We start from the raw sequence: 22,585 nt of genomic DNA, 5'->3' as shown, positions 1-22,585 counted from the left end.
GGGCGAGTAGCGAGTCCAATGTCGGAGCTACCTTTTTGAACTTGCCCACTTTTCTTTTAGTTGAATAAATCATTGGAAGTCACAAGCGGCTTTACAGACATAACAGGTATCGAACCCATGATTAGCCAGCAGTGTCGTGATTTGAGCCCTCCACATTTACATCATGTGGGCTAGCAATCCTCGACCTCCAAAACCAAATGAATCGCTTGTTGTGACCCTTCTGAATGTGGGGAATAAGCCTTCCACCTAAGAAAAATACAAAAATACGGAACTCAAACGGTTCACTTTGTATACTGACGAATCGATGGTGTATAGTGAATATTCAAAGGCATGTCAGTGGCCAAGCAATAGTGGAACGATGGCTAATATTAGATAACGAAAACAGCGAAGGAGGATAATGCCAGTGAGTGCTCGTGTTGTCACATCCATGCCACTTCGAGCTCGTTTCATGACGCTTAAGTGTTACGTGTTTCTCGGAACTCGCTAATAAAGGTCTCTCGGTTTCCGCTCAAGATAGCGGATTTAGACTCTTTTTAATCAGAATAATCTCAAAAGGGCCACAGTTTAAATGGGGTGGCGCCAAATACACGAGATGTTTTAGTGTTCAACAGAGCATGTTGCGACAATTGAATTAAAAAAATTATTTAACACTAAACTGGAAGCACTTACTACCAAGAAGGCGCAAGTGTGTTCAGGTGCGGAAGACAAATCATAGAAGTGAAGATTTGTGACTAAAGCAAGGCCAGAGTAAAATATAAAAATAGAATTACATGGCACGTAATGGTAGATTTGTGTTTGTTTAGAGTCACTGTGGTCAGATCATCACGCCTTCAAATGGGAAGTTGGCTATAGCCGCTCCACACTGAAATAAACTTTATGGACAGTCCAATGAGCTCATGACGCAACAGGTAAATTTCGTCTTTCTGTCGAGACATGGGAGCTGCCCGAAACATGCAAAAGAGCATTCTGGAGAACCAAATAAAGTTCATCTATCCATCCGTTCATCCTTCCATGCATCAATCCATGGAAGCGGAGCGTTATTGGTCAGAAATAGCGTTCGTTCACTCAGAACTGACTGTTAAGTAACACAACTTTTTTGTGGTAAAATTCGAACGCATTATGAGTGAATAAAATCTGAGAAAGCTTTGATACTGTTCTAAAGAGCACAATCGTAGCAAATGCTTTGCGATCACAAAAATAGAAAAGGAGCAGGCGTCATGTTTTCGACTGTTGTGTTACACATCACCAAAGCATTCAAAAACTCCGGCATATGAGCTTTGCAAGCCTACCGTTATTTACACCAAATCCTTCAAGTACTTCAAATTGAGAAGTTCCAGCACAACGAAACTCTCGAAAGTAGCACTCTTGGCTGCTGTGACCAGTTGCTGTCGAGATACGAATTTTAGGATTGATCAAGCTTTACGCATCAGTCTTTTAGAAAAAAAAATGAAAAAGCACACATACACACAAACTTGTGCACTCTATCGGCACGTAGAACTTTTGGTGAAGTGGAAACTTCCCAAGAAGTTGCATTATAGGTGAAAGCGAGTTTCAGAAGGCATATGCTGATCGATATCAGACTTCGTCGAACATATTCTAAAGGAGTGAAGAAAGTGTGGCGCCCTGCCTTTCAGCAACAAAATGCCTTCTGAAGCGCTAAACTGTGTAGTAGGATTGGAAGGTATTGTCCATAAAATAAAAATATATAATCTAGGCTTATGAGTAAGAATTCTTCCACTGAGGCTGAGTTCGATTGCTGTCGGCAGAGCTACGTCCACAGGCATTTTGTGTGAGATTTGTGGGCGACAATAGTCAGGCCCTTGTTTCGCTTGCTATATATTCGTCTTCGTAGGAAGCGAAAAACTACAGACGGACAGTTGGAGAGACGTGGAGTGTGCTTCCCTAGTGAAAGCATAGGAGAGTGCTGACAAGTAGGTGTGGCTGTCAAAGCCTGTTCGATTACAAAATTTATGATGAAAGAATTTGGATCACACGTTTCCTTCTTGTAGTTGTTCCATAGCCCACCAATGCTTTTCACAGTGGCGTTTAGAACAAGATTGTTGTTATGGAGACGAAGTAAGCAGCCGAATTTCGAAGTTTTCTGTTACTTGCTTCTAATAGTCTTGGTAAGAATCCCAAATCAGGGAAACGTAAAAAAAGATAGTCATAATATGTGAAACTAGTGTGTTTCTTTAAAATCCTTTATTGCTGATTTCAAGAGTTTACAAATAAAAACAACATTTTATTGGCTTTCAATGTTATATTTGGGGGGGGGGGGGGGTATGCACGTTTTGTTCAGGTTTCGATGTAAGCTACAACCCGAATTAGCTGTAATCTTATAGTTATTTTGTTTTTGGAATTGGACTTGAAAATTTGTAGTTCCAAGTTCATTTTGTCGGTTTCATAAGGCACGTTTAAGAATTCTAACTTATTATTTCTCATACAATTATATGTTGTATTAAACACCCTTCGGAGCCCCGCCGCGGTGGTCTAGTGGCTAAGGTACTCGGCTGCTGACCCGCAGGTCGCGGGATCGAATCCCGGCTGCGGCAGCTGCATTGCCGATGAAGGCAGAAATGCTGTAGGCCCGTGTGCTCAGATTTCGTTAAAGAAGCCCAGGTGATCGAAATTTCCGGAGCTCTCAACTACGGCGTCTTTCATAATCATATAGTGGTTTTGGGACGTTAGACCCCACATATCAATCAATCAATCAAACACCTTTCTGAAGTCGAAGAAAAGTGCGTCGACTTGTTTAATTTGGTCGATGAAATTACTTATATAGTGTTGAAACTCAGCTATGTGAGCATTGCATTAGTGACTGTTGAGAAATCTGTGCTGTGACAAAGTGAAAAAACTGATTGAGTGTATTTAAATTGTTGACTGTAAAGTATATGACAAAAACCTTGCAAGTTATTGATTTTAAGGAAACGCGCATGTAGTTGTTCACTATAGTTCTTTGTTTACCGATTTAATGATGACATTAAAAGCCACTATTTTCCACTCCTGAGGAGACAATCCAGTGTCACCAGATATAATTCATAAATATTGTGCAACAATTCAATTATTCGTCTTAGGTGTATAGAAAGAAATTATATAAAGACTGGACAGATTTACAGATGTCCAGCTCCCGCAAGGGATAATTCATGTCGTTTACATTTATGTTTTTTCAGGCATTCCATCGGCTGAGGTAAAACTAATAGGAAGAAATGTAGTTAAATTGGGCAAGTTAATATTGATTTCAATACGTAATCTAGTGGAAAAAAACAGAACACAAAAAATGCACACGCGGTGACCACTAGCAGTCATCGTGAGTGCTTCCTTCTGCACCCTTCTTCTATTTTTCTATATTATTTGTTCAAGAAATGCAGCAGTACCAGTGAATATGCTATCCGAAAACATCGATAAAAAATGTTGAATAAACATGTCAGCATTTTCAGCGTCTTTCGTTAAGTAGTTCTATCGGATTGTAGAGCTGGAATATTCTTGCTTCACTTTCGCTTGTTTTTCTATATTTGCAGAAAGTATTAGCTCTCTGTCATGTAGGTATTTCTTTTGGCGAAAAATCTTTGTTTTGGTTCCTTCATCTCCAGCTTCTGCATCCTGTTTCAGGTGGTCAAAATTTTTGGAGCCTTCTATTATGGCATTTCTCATAATAATATTGTGGTTTTCGGACGTTAAACCGAACAAATCAATCAATCAATCAATCAATCGAATGATTCTGCATCCTGTTTGCAATTTTTCACTGTTGATGTCGCATGATGTTAAACGCGCTGTTGAGATATTGGGCTCTTTTTCACTCGAAGTAGAATAACTTCTTGTAACTGACGTCACTTATGCTTTGCTAAAAAAAAGACTCTTGCATGTCAAGCGATCAAATTAACGCTACATCTCGAGTTTGAAATTTGATGTCACTGCTCTTTTAGGCTCCGGTAGTTGAGTGAAGTGTTATTGCTACAGCATTTTTATACACGCACTTCAGCTTTTCGTTGTGAAGTTGCACACATCGTAAAAAAACTGCGGTTTATTTTTTTCCCCACTAGATGCATAGTAACATATTTCTTCACTTGTTCTATTAGTTTGCTGCAAAATGTGCACCATAGGTCCTCTGCCTCACTACTTTCAAACACACGCTGAAAGATTGCAAAATATGTTGGTAACCCTACCTGAATTGCGTCAGAGTTACGTTTCTCAAGTATGAGTTCTCGCAATGGACTTCTGCAAGCATCGAGACTATTGAAGTATTTAAATTTAGAACGACTGCCTCATGACCCCTTATCCCAACTTCTGCGGGGCACTTGGGTTACAACGTTGGGGTCATTGCAATAGAGAGGTTCTAACGCAGCCTTCTGCCTAGTTGGAATGACCACATATAAGGCTAAGTTGTATAACATGAGTAATTTTTTGGAACTCCCTTTAAAATCCACGACGGCAGGAATTCAATCAGCAGTCCGGCACCATAACCAACAGTCGCTGCCAAGACTCATAATTATAGCTTACCACAGTGGCGGGTAGAATTCTATACTGATTACGTGGACGAACAGAGTTAACCCCAAATCATAATCACCATGCACTGAACACGCCGAAAAGCATGTGAAGCTTTCGATGCCTGTGAAGCATTCATGTCCTGAACCACGGGCGCATCTTGAAGTGAGCCTGCATATGACTGAAAGTTGTGTTTGTAAGCAGAAGCGCATATATACCCCAGTACGCTATGTTTGTCAACAAAAAAATGAAGAAAACCCATGGGCTGTAAACGCAAGCGTTTGTGCAACACAAGCTGGGTATCTCCCGCTGCCCCCCACTGGCCTACTAATAATCACATACCGAACACAGGGGTGAAAAAACTAATCATTGTCCTGCACAAAACGGCGGCAGCCCTTGGAAACAAGATGCATCTCGTGGCAGAAAGATGAATGCTGCTCGAAATGAAATATTTGGACGTGCCATTACAGAGCAAGATGGGGGATTCGCTGGAGTTTAGAGTTCTCTGTCGCTTTTTTCTCATCTGAGTTTCTGGGGCTTCTAAGTTCCTCCGAAATTTTTTTAATCTGGTCATTCTACTCGACACTTCGATGGCATGTCAGAAAAAAAATCCCTTGCTTTAAACAACATTTGCCATCACTGCCTCGCGATCTCAGCTTACGCGTCGGCTTTCTCGTTTTCGTCGAACGAGACGTCAACGCGTACCCGACCCTGCTCGGCTATTAAGGACTCCCGTTTTTACCCGACCTGCAACCATTTTCTTGTTATTCTTTGTTACGCACGAAACTTTTCTGCGCTAGATTCGCAACCTGTAGCGCTATAGTTCTCTTTCCGTCCTGAGCCTTTACTAACAACAAGAAGAAGGCAGGTCGTTGCCACCATCGTTTCTATGGTAACCAGTGTTTTCGCGATGGTTTCTGCAGCCGAGGACGGCACTTTGTAATTGCGTACCCCACTCAAGGGCTTCGGCATGCATCTGCTGCATTTCAAAGTTGTATTTCATCAAAAAGACGTCAACTATGATCCAAGGAACCTAGCTATATACGTGTTATATTACCCCTGCAAACCTCGCGAGCACCCTTATTCAAATTGCCATCTATCTGTGCAGAAGTTCATCATAAGCAGAAGTGACTAAGCCTTCACACTTAGCCGCAGTTGCCAAAGTTTTGCCTTTTAAGTGCGTAGCACTTCAAATAAGGCTATTGTTGTCGTTCATTCATGTGCTTCATGTGAAATTGTCACGCTTTCAGCACAGCACACAATTCGGGCCATAACAATGCTAGCAATGCTTGACGCCGCATTAAAATGAACAATATTTAATGTTTTCTGATTAGGATATGATTATCAGAGGCTCCGTAGTGGAGGGCTCCGAAAATTTGAACATTATGGGGCTCTTTACAGTGTGCCTATATCTGAGTACACGGGCTTCTAGCATTTTGTGTCCTACGAAAATGTCTATGGCATGGCCTGGATTTGATATCGCCACCTTCGTGACAGAACTCGAGTGCATTACCAGCTAGGCCACCATGACTAACAACGGGGGCAGAAATGACGAAAAAGTAATTGTAAAATTTACCTTAATATAGCGTGAAAAATAGCTTGTAAACTTGAAGCTCCCTCTGGTGCCGAGCAAGAGAGGGTACCACCAAGCCTCCAAGCTCACGATTTATTCTCTTACCAGCTCTTCATGGCCCTGCATCTGAAGGAAGAAACAACTATACGTAATTTTCCTCAGAGGAAAGGCATTTCAACTGCCGTAACAAGCAGGAAGTCAATCCAGCGTAGCCAAAAGTAATGCACATGTCAGACCCAGCCTTTGAAAATCGTTTTGCCGAAATAACCCTGGTACAGAGAAAAATCTATAAATTGTTATTAGTGACAGTTTGAAAAACGAAACAGTAGTAATTCTACATTCGGAAATTACTAGATGCCCGTGATACGCGCTTTTTCAGGTTTCGTAGTTGCGTGACTGCATTTCATCTTACTCGGCTCTTGGCCAGCAGGCGCATGGGATAAGTGATCATGAAAAGTTAAAAACAAATCAATTCAAGTGACATGAATTATAATAGAGCAATGGTCCGATGATAAAATATTGCGCCAAGCCACGAAAAACTACAAGCCATTCTTCTATCTCAATCCACACTTCTTTGTAATCGATCCTCCTGTTTCTGAAGTGCCGTAGTGGCACTGCTAGGGTTTGGAGTTAAGTGCTTTAAGCCATGAGCAACAAGTATGCTTCAGAACAACGATGAAGGCAACAATAGTTTGGTTGCTTAGATTGCAAAAGTAGAAAAGGACAAGTGAACCTACTTCAATCTTGAGCTGCCATTGGCTAAGGAAATGTTACTAATCCTATAAAGTGCACGAGAAAGGCATATGTTATTTTGCGTACAAGTACAACTGCCCAACTGAAGGCGACGAAGCCTTCTCAGCAAACTCAATCTTCGAGCTTACAGCCACGGCTAAAATAGACGCTGCTATAATAAATGAAGCATGTAGGTTAGACACGCACGTACCGGCACACAAGAAACGAAGCAAGGTTTTTCTAAATATTCTTGCGAGAAGTTCAGCCCGTATCGATAGCGTGATTTAAGACGCATGAGAATACTCTGCCTAATGATCGAGTTGAATTATGTTTCGTCTAGACGTAGATTCAGCCTCGTTTCACGGGATAGTGAAAAATCCGGCAGCAAATAATTTAACTTCACCAAGTCTGCTATGGGTCCTCTGAGACGCAGCAACAGAGGGCCTTGAAACAGGAACGAAAAAATGTAGCCTTTCTCTGAGCCGTAGTACATGTACAGAAACGTTCTGGGGTAGAAAGAAATGCTTCTACCTGCGGCACTACCCAGGGCACTTTGTCTCCGTTTGCACAAGCTTGGTTGTATATGAGGCATAGAAACAGTAAAAAATGATAGGTGCTTGCGTTGGTTCACCTAGCTAACATGCAAGTAGTAGAAAAACAGATATCATCAGGAACTATGGGTTGTAGTTCGAGTGAAAATGCTACATATATAAGAGACAGATAGAGCCAATTAGAACTTATATCTGGCCTACTACGTAGATTTGTTGCTCTTTAATTTTTTTGCAGTTTTGGTTAGGAAATGCTTTCGAAAATTTTTCATTACATCGCCCGAAATTTTTTATATCAGTATTTCATTTATTGCCTATAATCAGGCTGCGAAAATTATGTACCTCCCATTCAGTGTGTTGCTTGGTAATAGTCACCACTGGTCTGTCAGCTCTTCTAAGTTTCGACAAGGAAAGCCCAAGAAATAGCGAAGAAATTGATATTGCGTAAAATATAACAACAGAAAGAATCTTTGAAAATCAGAAGGCACTTTTTGCCGGCACGCCAAGACCATAACTGAATAAAAGTATATGCTTACAGTAAGGCACACCATCCAATGCACCGAATCTCGAATGAGAGTTTTCGAGCATCAGAGAAATGTTGCTTTACTATTTCTCTCATCGACTTTAACACCCACTTGAAATACGAAATGACAATGGAGGCACGTTAGCAGAAAACTACAAAACATCCGGAGACGACAACGTTGTTTCAAGCTCTATTTAAAGAGCGGAACAAGTTTTAACCAGGCACCAATAAAACAAGCATGAACAAAACATCCGCGCTGGGATGACGTCAAGGCGTGTAGCCTCAAAACTGGCTCCACAAATGTGTGCCTGATTCGCTATAGCCCATGTCATGGTCAAATTAAATGAATCGCGGAACTTAGAACAAAAAGTGTCGAAAACCTATTGCCAAAGGCATCAACGCCCGTCGAAGATCGAAGCGCGACTAGGTGGTGAGGGGCCAAATAACCTAAACCAAAAACTTAATATATTTGTTTAAATAGTGATCATTTATAATTGATAGATCAAAGGAAACTCTAAATTTATTTCTTGGTTACTCGCACACTTCGTTTCTTTAAAAGGTTGTTTGCCTGATTTTTTTGTTCACTCACATAAACGGGTGGTATCCAGGCAATGTGCAATAGCTCGTGATTGGCTCAGTGCATTGCCGGGTCAACGAGGCATCGCTCACTTTTGCTTGGTGGTTTCGTCCGTACCTTACGTAGTTCATTCATTCGCTTATGTGCTGCTCACTGACGGGACATTTCACAGCTGAACGCACACAGCTCACGGAATGTGTTGATAGCCACTCCTGTGACTGCCTTCGCTGGCGCACCGGCGACGTGCCCTCACCTATGGTGACGGTGACTGTGACATGCAAGCAACAAGACGCTGTACTCTACGGTTGCCGAAGTGATACAATCAAGGCTGCAGCCTCGCTGCAGTGGTTTTCCATGATTTGGCAATGTGAGTTTTCGAGCTATTATGGCAATGTGCTCGTGAAGATTTCTGTCACAATTTCCCCTATGAGGTTTTTGGTGTACCTTGCAAGTATAATATTTGGTTAATTGATAGATATGTGTGGTTTAACGTCTTAAAACCACCATATGATTATGAGAAATATTCAGCTAATTAAATAACCTTGCTTCAATCCTTCTGGTAGGACTTTATTTCTCGCGCACAATGCGCACGCCATAAAGGGCACTAAAATCGCGTATTTCTAACTGCATGTACAAAGTTAAGCATTAAAAAAAATCAATTTTGCGCTATGTAGGGCAAGTGCACGACGTCGCTACCGCTTCCGTTTGGGATGGCGTGTTTTATCTTTTTTATTTTTTCTTGGCAGTTAGTTGTCCCTAATATTCGTAGATGACGATGGTGGCAACTAGCCTCCAACTACTGGATGCACGCAATTCTACGGTATACAGTTACGCTACCAGTTTCCAAAGAGCCTACCTTGGCCCACACAATGCTCCACCACTCCACCACAAGCTCTCCTGCTTGGACAGTGCGCTTAGTCACAGCAGACCGGTCGTTACGATCAACTGCGCATGCACTAATTCTTACTGTTTAAGGAAGGCGCATGGCGAAACGCGGCACCAAATGTATACATGGGGAGTTACATGAAGATTCGCGCTGCCGATAAGGAAACTGCTTAGCAGTAATCGCGGTGCACTGCTAAGCGACACTGTTGGACTCGACTCGTTCGTTGTAATCCGTGACGTAGTGCGGCCGAAATAGCCAGAGTAGACTGTCCTCTACTTCATTGGAACTTGACGATACACGGCATTAGTTCGTGCAAGTTAGCATCACTTCTTTCAACTTGGCGTCATTTCACATGTCCAGCACCAGCTAGAAACAGAGAGATCAGCTCCGATGTGACTAAAGCTTTGCGCCACTAGTGCAAGTTATCTCATTTTTATTTTCTTCTTTGTTTGCTTGTTTAGGATGCTGAATGCGGTAATAGTCGGCGCTCTTGATTAACAATGATATTCGCAACGAAATTCCGTATGAGGAGCACGGAAGGCTTTGAATTGGGTCTCAATGAGAGGCGTTGTGTTGAAAGAAGAGTGCAAGCGCAGAATTTGAAGTGGTGACAGGACGCGGCGCTTCCGCTCACGAACAAGTTGCAGCCAGTCATATGAGAAGTGTATTCGATATAACGTCAGACGTAGAGCGAAATAATCAGTGTGGACGCGAACCAAGGTAGAGCTGCGACATCAGCTGTCGAATGAAAGAATAGACTTAGTGGGTTCTCCTTAGTGAGTTTTTTTTTTCTGTGTGGTAGAACCTGTCATGATATCGCAACAATGGTCGCGCGCCGTGGTTGTCCGCCGCCACCAGTGTTCGCAACCACTATCGCGCAAAGTGAGAAAAAAACTAAGTAAATAGAAAAACACCAAGAGACAATGGAATTCCAATCCGTGCCTCTTTGCGTGCCAGACCAGTATTCAACCACCGAACTACGCCAGTGTTTTTTTCATGGTATTTCTAAATAAAGGGTTTGCGTAATAGAGACAAAACAAAGAAAACAAATGTACAACCACATGGCAACGTTAAGAAGCAACTAAAAACACGCAAAGCCTAACATAGCCCTCTGCTCTAAATTCTAGGTCGTCATAAACGTCCTTGAGGTGAATAGTCATTTGAATGAAGTGTGTGCTTCAAGAGATGTTGGGTTCTGCATTGTGGACCTGCATGCGTGTCTTTCATAAGCTGTGCATACTAACAACATGTCATATGGCTCTTCATCGAACGATGCTGGTAGGAGGTAGGGTATGGTGTGAGAGTTAATGACGAAACGTTTTCTTAGTGCTCGCTAAAGAAAATTCTAAAACAGAAAGACTTTTTTGGAGCTAACAAAGTAATGTTCAATCGTTTCCGGCACACTACGTAGACGGCAGTTAACAAAAGGAACAAAAATACCATTTCTTTTCAACCATGTGTTGGCCGGTGACGTTTCAGAGTGCAGCTCATAGAAGAATGTTTATTTTCTGTATTTGGCTCAATGCACATTTTTCTGACTCATTCTAACACGTCGTGGCCTGGAATGTCGGATTACAATGACCGGTACAACGGAAGTGGGAAGAGCACACTTAGTAAATCCTTATACAGTACCTTGCGTGATACTGTGGACAAGTATTCTACAGTGCTTGAAACGTCGTGGCAAACTGACCACATGCAGGTAGTCTTCCGGTCGGGAAAGGAATCGCAATTCCTGTGTGTACTAAAGCGCTTTGAAACAGCAAAGTAACGACCAGGCGTCACACAATTTGAATAGCGTAACTGGTGGTTGATTGACTGGTACAACACATTAGCGCTAGGCCTAATCCTTCATCGTCGTGAGCTACATCATCAAGAAATTGCACGAAATCACTTGCAAGTGTGTAGCGTGTACCACGCTTCACCGAAGAATGACGAATGTTGGTACAGTGTATGCCTTCTTTCTACGCGAAAATTGTGACGAATAATGGCGTAGTGGGTATACCTTGCAAGAGTGCTTGTAGCGGTTACCTAAACAGTGTTCAAACAGGCTCTGAAGGCCATCTCTTCTAGCTTTCCTTTTGACTGAGCTCTCCCTTTCATGCAGGCCTTGCAGGGTTTTTTTTTTTATTTACGACACAGCCGTTTTCATATCAACAGCATCCTTTCTTGATCATCGACTTGTAACTATGGTGACTGTTCTTTGAAACTTTTCCATGTCAGCCTCCGCTTTCTCGCCCATAAATTTATCTTGCCCACATAGCCATGACTCTACTTGGAATCGCTACACTAGAAATGCTATAGGAATGGTATATAGTTAGTGGGGCTAACGCTTGTAATATTGCGTGTCAGAATCACAAAATGGCACCACATGTCAAAATAAGTCACTTGCACAACAAGGGGGTAATTTAAAGCGCCCCATATATTATAAAGAGTGGGGCCGCGCAGGTGTGGTTGTCAATATCATCTAAGGGACCCGTATCAATGCTTGCTATTTGAGGGACGAATAGAGGGCTCGTCTCTAACTTGCAAAAAGAAAAATTATGAAGTAATGGGCACTGAGGAATTATATATCATGAAGACATCACTGCTGAATAGTTTCAAAGCACCAATGTTACGCGCTATTATGTTTTTTGACTTGCGGCATTGCTGAAGACTCTTCAATAAGAGAAGTTCAAGCGTCATTGAAGTATTTTTAGACAAATAACACTGTTGGCACGCCTAAACTTGAAAAGGTGTGTGCTTGTTGAGTTCAAAGGGCCAGCTTGCAAGTTTGAGCTTTGTTTGCATGTTTTCCTACAGCTATGCTCCATCGTACGTGATCACCAATATATATTACACCTTGTTCAGTTAGCGATCGAGAAATTGTTTCAGCTGTCACAAGCACTTCGATGCTGGCATCTACGGGTCTATGGCTTGACTGTACGAAGGCGTTCAAGCGATTGAAACCCCAATTGACAGCTTGCGTTAAGATGCTGCTTTGATTCTGTACAGCAGCAAGCGTTTTTTGTTACCGTCTTTGTGGTTCGTGGTTCAGCTAAAAAAAGACGTACGTGGTGTTCAGTACACGTGCGCCTAATAAGTGACCAGTAATCAAGAACAATATGCAACATGCATGTTGACACATGCCTGTTATTCTACATCCATGTTGGCATTGTCTGGGACGATACGCGTGTCTGCCTGACAAATAGGACGAAGGTTTATTTCCCCTCGGTCGCGGGTCAACCACTCATGCGGCTATTGCTGGTTTGAAATGTATCTTATCTTCAACCTCGTCGACCCGGCGTCTCTTCTCTTCCATAACATTATAAAGATTAAAGTTGAGTTCAAGAGAAAATGAAGGCGGACAAGGTGGAGCGGTAGAAGTGGAATATGAAGAGGAGTGGTGATGACGAGTGCAGGGCGGAGTTAGGCGAGCGTGCTTTCTGTCATCCACCGACTGCGGCACAGCCGACACTTGTGCTCGCCCACCACCACAAAAGACGTAGTCTGTGCTGCATGTAGTTCCGCGCCACTGAAGGCCACGTCCGCGTACCGGAATACCTGCGAAAAACGAAACAAGCAGGACAGAACACACTGAAGCTCTTCCAGGATGCGTACAACGGAGCGGCTCGTTTACATCCAAGAAACGAAGCTGTACCCGACGTGCGGTAAACATAAGATGAAAGGTTACCCTCGTAGTTTAAAGTCAGGCATAGTGGGCCAGTTTGTAAAACACGGGCTTGTTTGGTTTCAGCGTAATTCAGGTATCCTGCGAACTAAACACAAAAGTGAACGACAGGAAAGCGGTGAAAGTTCGCTAGGAACGATTATCGCTCGGTTTATGATAAAAAAGTTCTGTCTCAGCATATGTCGTACTTTTTTTCCCACTCGACCTAAATTGCTCTGAAACGACAAAGATCTCAGTCGTTAGTTTGATGAGTACTACTTTTAAATTTCTGCAAAGTTCTCACTCTCTTGACAAAACGTAGAGGACAGGAGAAGGTAGAAACTCGTCGAGACTCGCGCAAAGCTAAACAATGCTTGGCATAGCAAAACTGCACAATTCTGGATAGAAATATGATTAGGTTAAGATTATTTCTAGACGGTAGTTACGTGGTGACGGTTGTTCACAGGTTTCTTCTCGGTCGTTGCAACGCTTTAGGTAGGTGCTATTAAGTGGCCTTTACGTTGGTTCGCAGCGAGACACGTTCCAGTTATATCACAGACAGTCATAGAAGAGACACATGTGGTCAATTCTAGTGACAGAAGCTCGCGCTAAAATAAAGCGTTATCTGAAATTGTGCAGTTTTCATGATCCACGCAGGTTGGGATGATCATAACTATGGGATAGGTTGCACAGACCTCTTGCGGAACATAGCGCTTTGCTGGGATGTTTACTTTTTTGATCGGCCAAGACTGAGTAATGGAATTTATTCAATTCCTGTGGTACATACACGATAGGCCACACAGGTTATTCTGCGCAGCTGTCTTCAACAGCTCAACTGCAAAACAATCTTTCGTGTTAGTAATATACCTTCCTTACAGCACTCGAACAATGGCTGTCGAAATGAGGACTGTAACAACAACAACAAAAGAAAGCTGCCTGCAGAAATAACGTGCAAGTCACGATTTTGTCTTGTAGAGGCCGCGTGAAGATCGACTGGCGTAGCTAATCTTGACAGCGAGTGCTTGTGCAATGACAGTTCCTTGTTCGTAGAAAAATGACTTTCATTGTATTCTTAATAAGGAGCGAGTGACTTAGCCAGTATTGGCCACGAGATCGAGCAGAGTCGCTGCCTGCCGGGACTTGACGAAAAGATGAAGTGTGGATTGCTCCAAGCGTCGTCTGCTATATAGCCACGTCGTGTTTCTATGCGCACCTACGTCATGCACGTTCTGAAATTGTGGTTTGTCCGGTCATGTCAGCGCGCGTATAACTGTTTTCACGTATGCCTGAAACTTTGTACGAAAGCATTTGGTCTTGTTCGGCTGTTAATGCAATGTAAAAATATTGCATTGTAAACTTTCCAGAATGCTTTCAAGAGTAGGTGTAAAAACTACGACAGTGTATTTTAACGATCATGCGAGGAGCCTTAGTTGTGCTTATCTGGCCGCAGTACCATTACAGAGAATAATTACTATCACATAAACTGTGACACTTTGATACTTACACTGTACCTAAAACAGGGTTACCATGCGCAACCGTGAGCTTAGATTTAAGAGCGCATTAGAGAGCCCAGACGTAGAATATTAATTCAGACGGCATGCCTTATAAATTATGTCGTGTAATTTCACTGAAGGTTTTATTTTTGTTACAATGTTTTCAGTGTTTGTGTGGCATTGTTTGTGATCGGCGGATTCTGGCAGTGTGATTTTTTGTCTGAAAAAAAAAACGTGCTCGTCCCATTGACCAGGCCTTTGTTGTAGCAACATCATGCACGTGATCCGTCGATGAAAGGTGTTGCGAAACTGCTATACAACATTTTTACTGGTGCAAGAAGATGTGTAAGAAGATGCGCACTTGCGCGGAGACGGTGCTGCTACCTATAATCCGATCTCGCAGCGAATAGAGAAGTTTTTTTGACATAATATGATCACATTGCGGGAAATATCAAAACTCAAAATAGGATGACTTTGTAATACAGATGTGTTTAGAACAATTGCAAAGCGCAAATTGATGGGGCATACAAGAGGAAATTCAACACAAACTTTTCCTTGCAAGTGCAGTTCTTTCAAACAGAGGTATACGTTTTGTTCCGTGACTTCGTTAACTGCTAACTCATATATTTATGCTCGTTTTTCAAAGGGCATATAATCTTTGTTTATTGCGTAAGGTTTACAATCGAATAAGTGCTTGTGTTGTGTTTTTTCGTGATGTTTGCTTAGCCTCTGTAATTTTTGGTGAGACGAATTTTTTTCTGAAAATGATGACGTCGTATTGACATGCTGGTGTGGCATTCAGGCACCCTGACTGACATTCAATGACTGATGAACTGTACTAGTGGGCTGAGCTTCATGCTTATTTAGTTTTTTTTTCTTGCGCTCAATGCTATGAGGTTAAATGCGGATTACATGGAGGGGGGGGGGAATCGCAGAACTACAAGCTTATTTATAACTTGCTTCTTGCCCTAATCATTTCTAACTATTCTATATCGTCATACTTTAGCTTTGATGGGTTATCGGAAGAATGGAGGCAGAAAAAAAGAAAATCGCAAAACAACGCAAAATAAACAAAACGGGGTAGTGATAATTATCAACCTGAGTAGCATAGTCAGGAAGCGGTAACAATTTAAAGTCGGGTAAAACATGCCACACTTCTTCTTTGTTGACACATCACTCTAGTCGTACGCGTTGGTTCGGAGATGAGAAGGAAAAATATTCAGCTCATAAGCCCATCCGGTGGATGTTACTTAGGTGGTTTGGTAAAGTTGCTTGGTAGATATTATTGCGGCGAAGAGTTAACAATGAGACACTTTTTTGCTTTTCATTTTTTCTCCTTTTATCTGATCGCTAACGTTTATATTATACGTTTACGGGATGAGAATAAACCTGTTGTCTGTTTGCGCACCATAAGCTATCTATTTTTTTTCTGTCATTGTTGCACCTGGTGAAAGAAGTAACAATAAAAAGGCAATATTGAACACAAGTTACGGTGTAGAATTGTTCTTTTTACAGAGAAAGTTGTGTATGGACAGGTAAAATGATCTTACCTTCATTATGAAAAGCGATAACGGTTTCAATTGGCTACACTGCTAGTTACGTTGTTCACTATGTCACACCGAATCGTACATGCATTTGGCAGAGCAGTCAGTCATCCCATTGCAACCGTATAACGCCGAGCCCACTCACAGAAGTTTTCAATTAAAACTTCCGCATTAGGTGGGCACGAATCATACGATTGCTAAACAGCCGACGACTATCCAAGAAGGACGTCTCTTAATCTGTGAAAAAATTCGTGTTCGCCGGGCAGATACAGTAGTCAGGCCACAAGAACCGGTCCAGGCAGCGAAGCTCAAGCAGCAACTGCACACAGGGGATCTCGCAGCCTTCTGAGCTAAATTGAAGCGACAATAGTGAGGCGAGCAATAAGTATGGAGGCAGCTCATCGTCAACATGCAAATGGTGGTAAGGCGTTCGCCGGGACCAACAGCGGCTTTAGGCAGGAGTTTCTCGAGTGGCCCTTTAGCTTCGGCTGCGAAGTTAAAGCTTCGGCTGCGAAGTTACACTGTACTGTGACGAAGCAAATAAAGCAATCAATCAATCAAGTCTGCAACCAACTTGGGTCGCAAACATTAGCTTTATTGATTGGCCATCTGTAGGGTGTGCTTGGGTGGTGTTTCTTTTAATAATGATCGTATGATAGCGAAATAACTGATGACTGGATTTTTATAGAATATGTATTCTAAATTACTCAAGTTGTGCCTATTCTTTTTAAGCTGTATTAAGATAGAAAAATAAGTGATTTGGCATAAAAATAAGGGATTGGCCATGAATAAATACTTACGACTGCGCAGCGCTCACAAAAACAACAAGGAACAGAACAAGTGCACATGACATGCACTGACTCCGAACTAAATTGTTAATTCTGGAAAATACAAAGCGAAAAAGAAAACAAGAGGAAATTGAAGCCCATGAACTGTGCTCCCAAGGCGAAGAACATCCCTGGCTATTGCTTCATAACCTTTCATGCGCACAAACAGTTATAATTCAGTAAATTTGGATGAACATAAGCGTTCACTGCCACAACACACGCATGCTGAATCAGCAGTAACTGTTGGGAGTGCGGGTGTTGCCCGCACTTTGCTCACATCGTGGTTAATTTTCAGGCAGGGATAGCAGTTCGCCCGAAAAATTATTGACGTTTTCTTTACATTAATGACAGCAGTAAAAGATGCGTTAGCCAGCCATAGATAAATCCTTGGGACAAGGAATACGAGTAGTTGGTCAGCACGTGCAGCTATCTGAGTTAGAACTCGAGTTCTGCGTGCTAGGCTATGAGGCAAAAGCCAGGGGCTATCTTGGCGTTTGGAGCATACGTCACGTGATTCGGTGAATTCATCTTGTCCAGCTTTCGAAAAAATATTTCAGTTGAAAGTTACCGCACGTCATGTTCACGTTTTCCCTCCCTTGTTCTTTTCGTGTTCGCCTATGTGGTGTATATTCCTATAGAAAAGTTTCGTATTTGCTTGCACTAATTCTTGTGTTTTGTTGTGTAACTCTTAACATTTACAGAAAAGTCCAAAAATTTTGTTTCCTTTTCGTATGAGTACGTATGTATTTTCCCACAGGACTGACATGTAACTATTGTAATTACCCGAGGAACTTTTTATTGTGAATACCTTGGCCTTCTTCTAGTTCTTAACTGTCCTTCATTGGCTTTTGTACTTGAGCAGTACAGTGTTATGGTGCCATTGCTCACATAAAACTACAAAATTGTGTGTTACGGTATGAAAAGAACAATTACAGCCATAACGCAAATAAATCCACCGCTATACTCGTAAACTTATCCAAAGTGATGAACATTTTCCCCTCAGTCATATTCTTCTTCGTTGTTAGGGGCAAACTCATGAATATTATAGGACGTTTGTTCACTAGAAAGCTGCGTAACCTGAGCTGCACATTTAGAGATACGCCTGTCAATGACTCTCTTAATACAATTCTCAATGTCTAGTTTTATGTAGCTTAAAAGAGTAATGGCTTTGGTGAATTGCTTACACAAAAAAAGCTAACTACTCAGAAAAATACGAACCGAAAAAGACAACAAAAAGAGTAGAGCGCTTCGCCTGTAGCCTCCCTTAATTTGAGATGCCTTCGAGTACCCAGTCGCCTGCACTGCGCCATTATTTAAGGCAGTGCAGTGCTCCATCGGAACTATGCAAACACCACGCATTGCTGCATAATTGGGGAGCTACAGAGTGTAATACCACCTCTCAAAATAAAAAAAAATGGCAGCATAACCACGGAGTGAATGATGGAGAGTGGGGTGAAGCATCCGTCCGTCCATTCGTTCTTGCTTCTGTCTGTTCATGCATGCGTGTGTGTGGCCACCCATGCATCCATCCGCCCATCCGTGCGTGAGTTTGTTCGTGCGTCCGCACGTTCATCTGTGCGTCCGTCCCTGCGTTCGTCCACGCATCTGCTCCTGCGTCCTTTCATGCGTCCATCCGTCCGTGCAGCCATCCATGCGTCCCTCGATGCATCTGTCTGTGTGTCCGTTCGTCCACCTATTCAACACTCTAAGTACCACCATCTCGCATTTTTTAATCATATATTCTTCATATAAAAGCACCGCTATCCAGCGGACATTCCAAGGACAGAACAAGAGAAGGCACACGCACACTTTCGTACGGCTTGCGCTGCGTGTCTACTTCCCACCTTTAACCACCTCGAGTTCATGGTATATACTAGTTCACTATAGTCATGGCACTGCAACCGAACGCTCGCTAAACCTTTCTGAAACCAAGGAGGATACGCCAAGCGAGTATAACGTAGCAACCCTTTCTTGTCAAATAGTGCTCAATGTACATGCCAGTGGCTGCTAATGGGGAATGAGAGACAGGAGAATTTGGTTTTTAGTTAACGCGCACGCTGCAAATTTTTTATTGTTGAACAACGCACAGAAGAAGTCTCCCACCGGCACCACCTTGGAGGTCAAAATGTTAGACTGGTTACACACTACTACTACGACTACGAGGGATGAACGGGTGCCGCTACAAGGAGCTTCGCCCCTAAAACTAAATGTAGCAGCTTCATACACGCAAACACAAAGAAGTTTCCTTTTCTAAGAGCGGAGTAAATTCTATTTTTATAATTGTATGAATTTAAGCCCTTTTTCCTGATGCCCATAAGCTGATGTCAAACTGCGTCAAGCTTAAAGAAGTCTGCCAATTTCGCTACTATCTTGTTTTAAAATTTGCTTCATTTTGTGCATGGCATATCTATCATTTTCGAGCATCGCCTATAAAAATAGTGAATTATGTAGGGTAGAACAAAGCACTGCGCTTCATACGATGACAGTGTACAAGAGCTAATAAGGGCTTTCCTAAATGAACGTTCACTATTATTGTTCCAGCTAGCTGCTCTTTTCTTCGATGTAACAACTCAATCTTTATTTTCTCTCGAAAGGCAGTACTGTCAATGATTGTTTTTTAACGTGCCAAATGTCGTAATGTGCCAAAAGCTTGGCCTAAATGATGATCGTTCTCAAAAGTTTTTGCACTAGAGTCATTTTTTTTCTTGTAGATCACGTAGGTTAAGCAACAAGAGCTCTAAAAAACGTACCTTTTCAAACTCACCCCACAATATGGAGCATTTGAAACTAACTAATTTTGAACTCATTTTCTTACAACCCTTTTATATGTGATTACAGATAAAAGTACAAGCTTTGAACGCAATTCTCTGTCAGTTATGTAGGGAAACTGTGGCTTTTTATTCATAAGCAATCCCTTGTCCCGAGAAGCAACTTGAGATATTAGGGCCTTAAAAAGAAAGAACTCGAAAAAGAGAGTCAAACAAGTTTTTACCAGAATAACTGTTTAACCTAGTAGAAGGAACGTTAGTTAGGAACGGAAATTATAATCAACATTACCCGTGTGCCTTCTCTTCATCATCTTGATTCTTTTCACGCTCTTCTTCATCTCTTTCTTCGCTCGCAGAGCATGTGCATTATTTATGTGATCCTGCATTATTTATGTGATACTCTCATGGGTGAGAGAAAGAATACAAAGAGAGAACAAGACGAAAAAATGAGAAAGATAGATATTCTTCGGAGAATGTTTCTAAGCAACATATGAATTGAGCTCGCCTATCGAATCAAGGCAAGAAGTGGAAGCACTCGGCTATCCAGGTGCTCGAGGAAAGCATAGCATAGCGTTGTATAGTACAGTATAGATAAGGGGTGCAAAAAGTCAGGATGACCATGAGGTAGTGGAGGAGACTAGAGGGCAAAACATTTCATTTCATAGCCTTGTATCGTATGGTGTAGCAAATGGCTAGGGATCAAAGGACCGCTCTTGAGGAATGTTCAGTATGAAGTGGTATGTGATGTACAGCGCTTGTCACGTTATGAAAGAGCTTCGATGTTTTCCGCATTAGCAGCATTGCTGCGTAGCTGCACCGACTTCATAAAACTGTAGCTTTTTGAGCGTTTAGTATTTATCACTGGTTTGTGGAGGTGCAATGAAGGCGGGAGACTTCCCGGTATCTTTTATGGCACTAAACGAAGACTGACGCTCATCCTGTCTGCAGAGTTATGCGAACCTAAATCAAAAGCAATTTGTATAGTGTGCCTTAATTATCGGAAGGCCGACACAATGCACCTGCTGGAGAGGCGAAGGCACTGCGCTGCGTTCCAGCCCGCCCACAAGACGAACACCATCATAAAGGATTCCTTTTTGGTGTTTGCGTGCGAAGACATCATTCTTCGGAACACTTCCCCTACATGGATGGCTGTACAGGGGTGACACAAGGAAGTGGTTAATCGACGATCACAAAGGACCGCTTGATTTTCCTTTACAATTACCTTATAGAAACAGCTGCTTTGTTCGGGAACATTCTGTCCTGATGGCAGTTGATTACTCAAACTCCTCACCAATGCGTTTTGATTGGGCTTTTCAATGGAGGTTAAAGCTCGCGGCATATTGGAACATTTCAGTTTCATTCTCTTGTGGAGAGGTCTTTTGAACTTCGAGCGGCCTTCCCATATCCATTCATTCAAGAAACAAAAAAGCTCGATAGTAGTAAGTAAGTGCTTACCGTAACCTATTAGCTGAGTTATCTCTTATCATCTTCGGGCTGAGGCTTGTCAGTCTGAATTTTATCATGGTACGGTACATCACCCTGCAAAAGGTAAACAAGATGTTAAACAAGAACGAAATAAAATGTCTCAACAATGTAAACACCCCGATATTCAAGCACCCATCAATTAAGGTATAAGACTGAACAAAATGTTAAAAATAACGAAATAACAGGCTGTTAACCAGAACAAAATAGAAGGTCATAACAGCGTAGAAGCACATACCTTTCCAATAAGAAGTGCGTTTGCTATCTGTTTTTTACAAACAAGATACCTTGGAACTATAAATACAGGCCTCAGGGGCTCTTTTTCCACAGTTATCGGGATGGCTCAATTGTCTCCCATGGTCGAGTACGAAGTACGCAAAATAGTTAAGCCCTTTTTCCAGACACAGAATCGTCCTAAACTTGGAGTTAACATTACAGCAATTCACCTAAATGTTTGCTATCGTACTTCGTCAGCTGCAACAGTGTGACACTTAGTATGATGAAAGCCCTCTCTAGAGCAAAGCGTGCAGTTGAAAATAACCGTATCTTCCAAATTTGGAGCATTCAGAACATGAGAAAAATTGAAGTGAAACTTGACAAACATTAGATATATATTGGTGGTCACCGCATGTGTCTTCCATTGAAAAGTTCCACATGATTATGCAAGGTAAGAAAAAAGTTCGAGATATGAGGGAGTCTTGGTGTGCCCATCGACAGCGTTAGGGTATTGGGTTCCGATACCGTGTGCGAGACCCACGGGACAGCTTCACGCTCTCCCATAGTAGAGTACCTAGTAATCTAAATTTTTGACCACTTTTTCCAAACATACCTTGAGAATCGACGTTATGCGAAGCATGTGGCCGAAAGGTGACTTTGTTGTAATTAGCGAAACGTTAAAAAACGACGAAAAGACGTTGAAAGCAAATCACAAATGCTGTACACTTGGGCATATGTTGAAGAGTTGCATGTTTTATATAACGAGGTGTTTACACTTTGGTAACGTTGTCAACAGCAATATGAGTGTTAACGACGTCATAAGCGGTAAGCTGATGGATGGCTGTGGTCGCAAAGATGGTCGCCCAAGACACTGCTACACAAAACAACTTCAGATGATGGTGCTTATCATCCAATAAAAACTACGAAGTACTGGTTGGATTTTATTGAGATTTCGCACATTCAAATAAGTGCAATGAAGAACAACACGCGCACATTTTGATTGTTTTGTTAGCTTTAGCAAACGTTATGACACTTTACTTTGTATAGAACGCTCAACCCCTCGAGATAGCAATAGAAAAACTAGTGAAGTACAAGAATCCGAAGTAATACGCTAGGCCTTTGCAAAACAGATATCGAAGTCATTTTGTCAGATACAGCTTATTGGAAGCACCGGTGCTTCATGTAAAGCGTAAGGTCGCGCTTAATGCAACAGTATTTCGATACCTGCATTCTTTTCTAAGCTTTGTGAAAATGTCGCTTTGTGTAGAGGATAATAGGAAGCTCAGCT

The 22,585-nt window shown here is 42.1% G+C and overlaps 1 long non-coding RNA gene across 1 annotated transcript; it reads right to left on the bottom strand.

Annotated features, from left to right (window-relative positions):
- Nucleotides 1-12,495: 12,495 nt before the first annotated feature.
- LOC142767017 (uncharacterized) lies at nucleotides 12,496-21,132 on the bottom strand. The gene is made up of 2 exons (XR_012884710.1): nucleotides 21,055-21,132; nucleotides 12,496-12,861 (listed from the first exon to the last, which is right to left on the bottom strand). It is a non-coding gene; the product is annotated as an uncharacterized LOC142767017 (long non-coding RNA).
- Between the last annotated feature and the right edge of the window lie 1,453 nt (nucleotides 21,133-22,585).

The sequence above is a fragment of the Rhipicephalus microplus genome, chromosome 7 (assembly GCF_043290135.1).
Source record: "Rhipicephalus microplus isolate Deutch F79 chromosome 7, USDA_Rmic, whole genome shotgun sequence".
Classification (NCBI taxonomy): Eukaryota; Metazoa; Arthropoda; class Arachnida; order Ixodida; family Ixodidae; genus Rhipicephalus; species Rhipicephalus microplus.
Note: the sequence above shows the minus strand (reverse complement) of the source record. Positions and strands in the feature narration are given on the sequence as shown.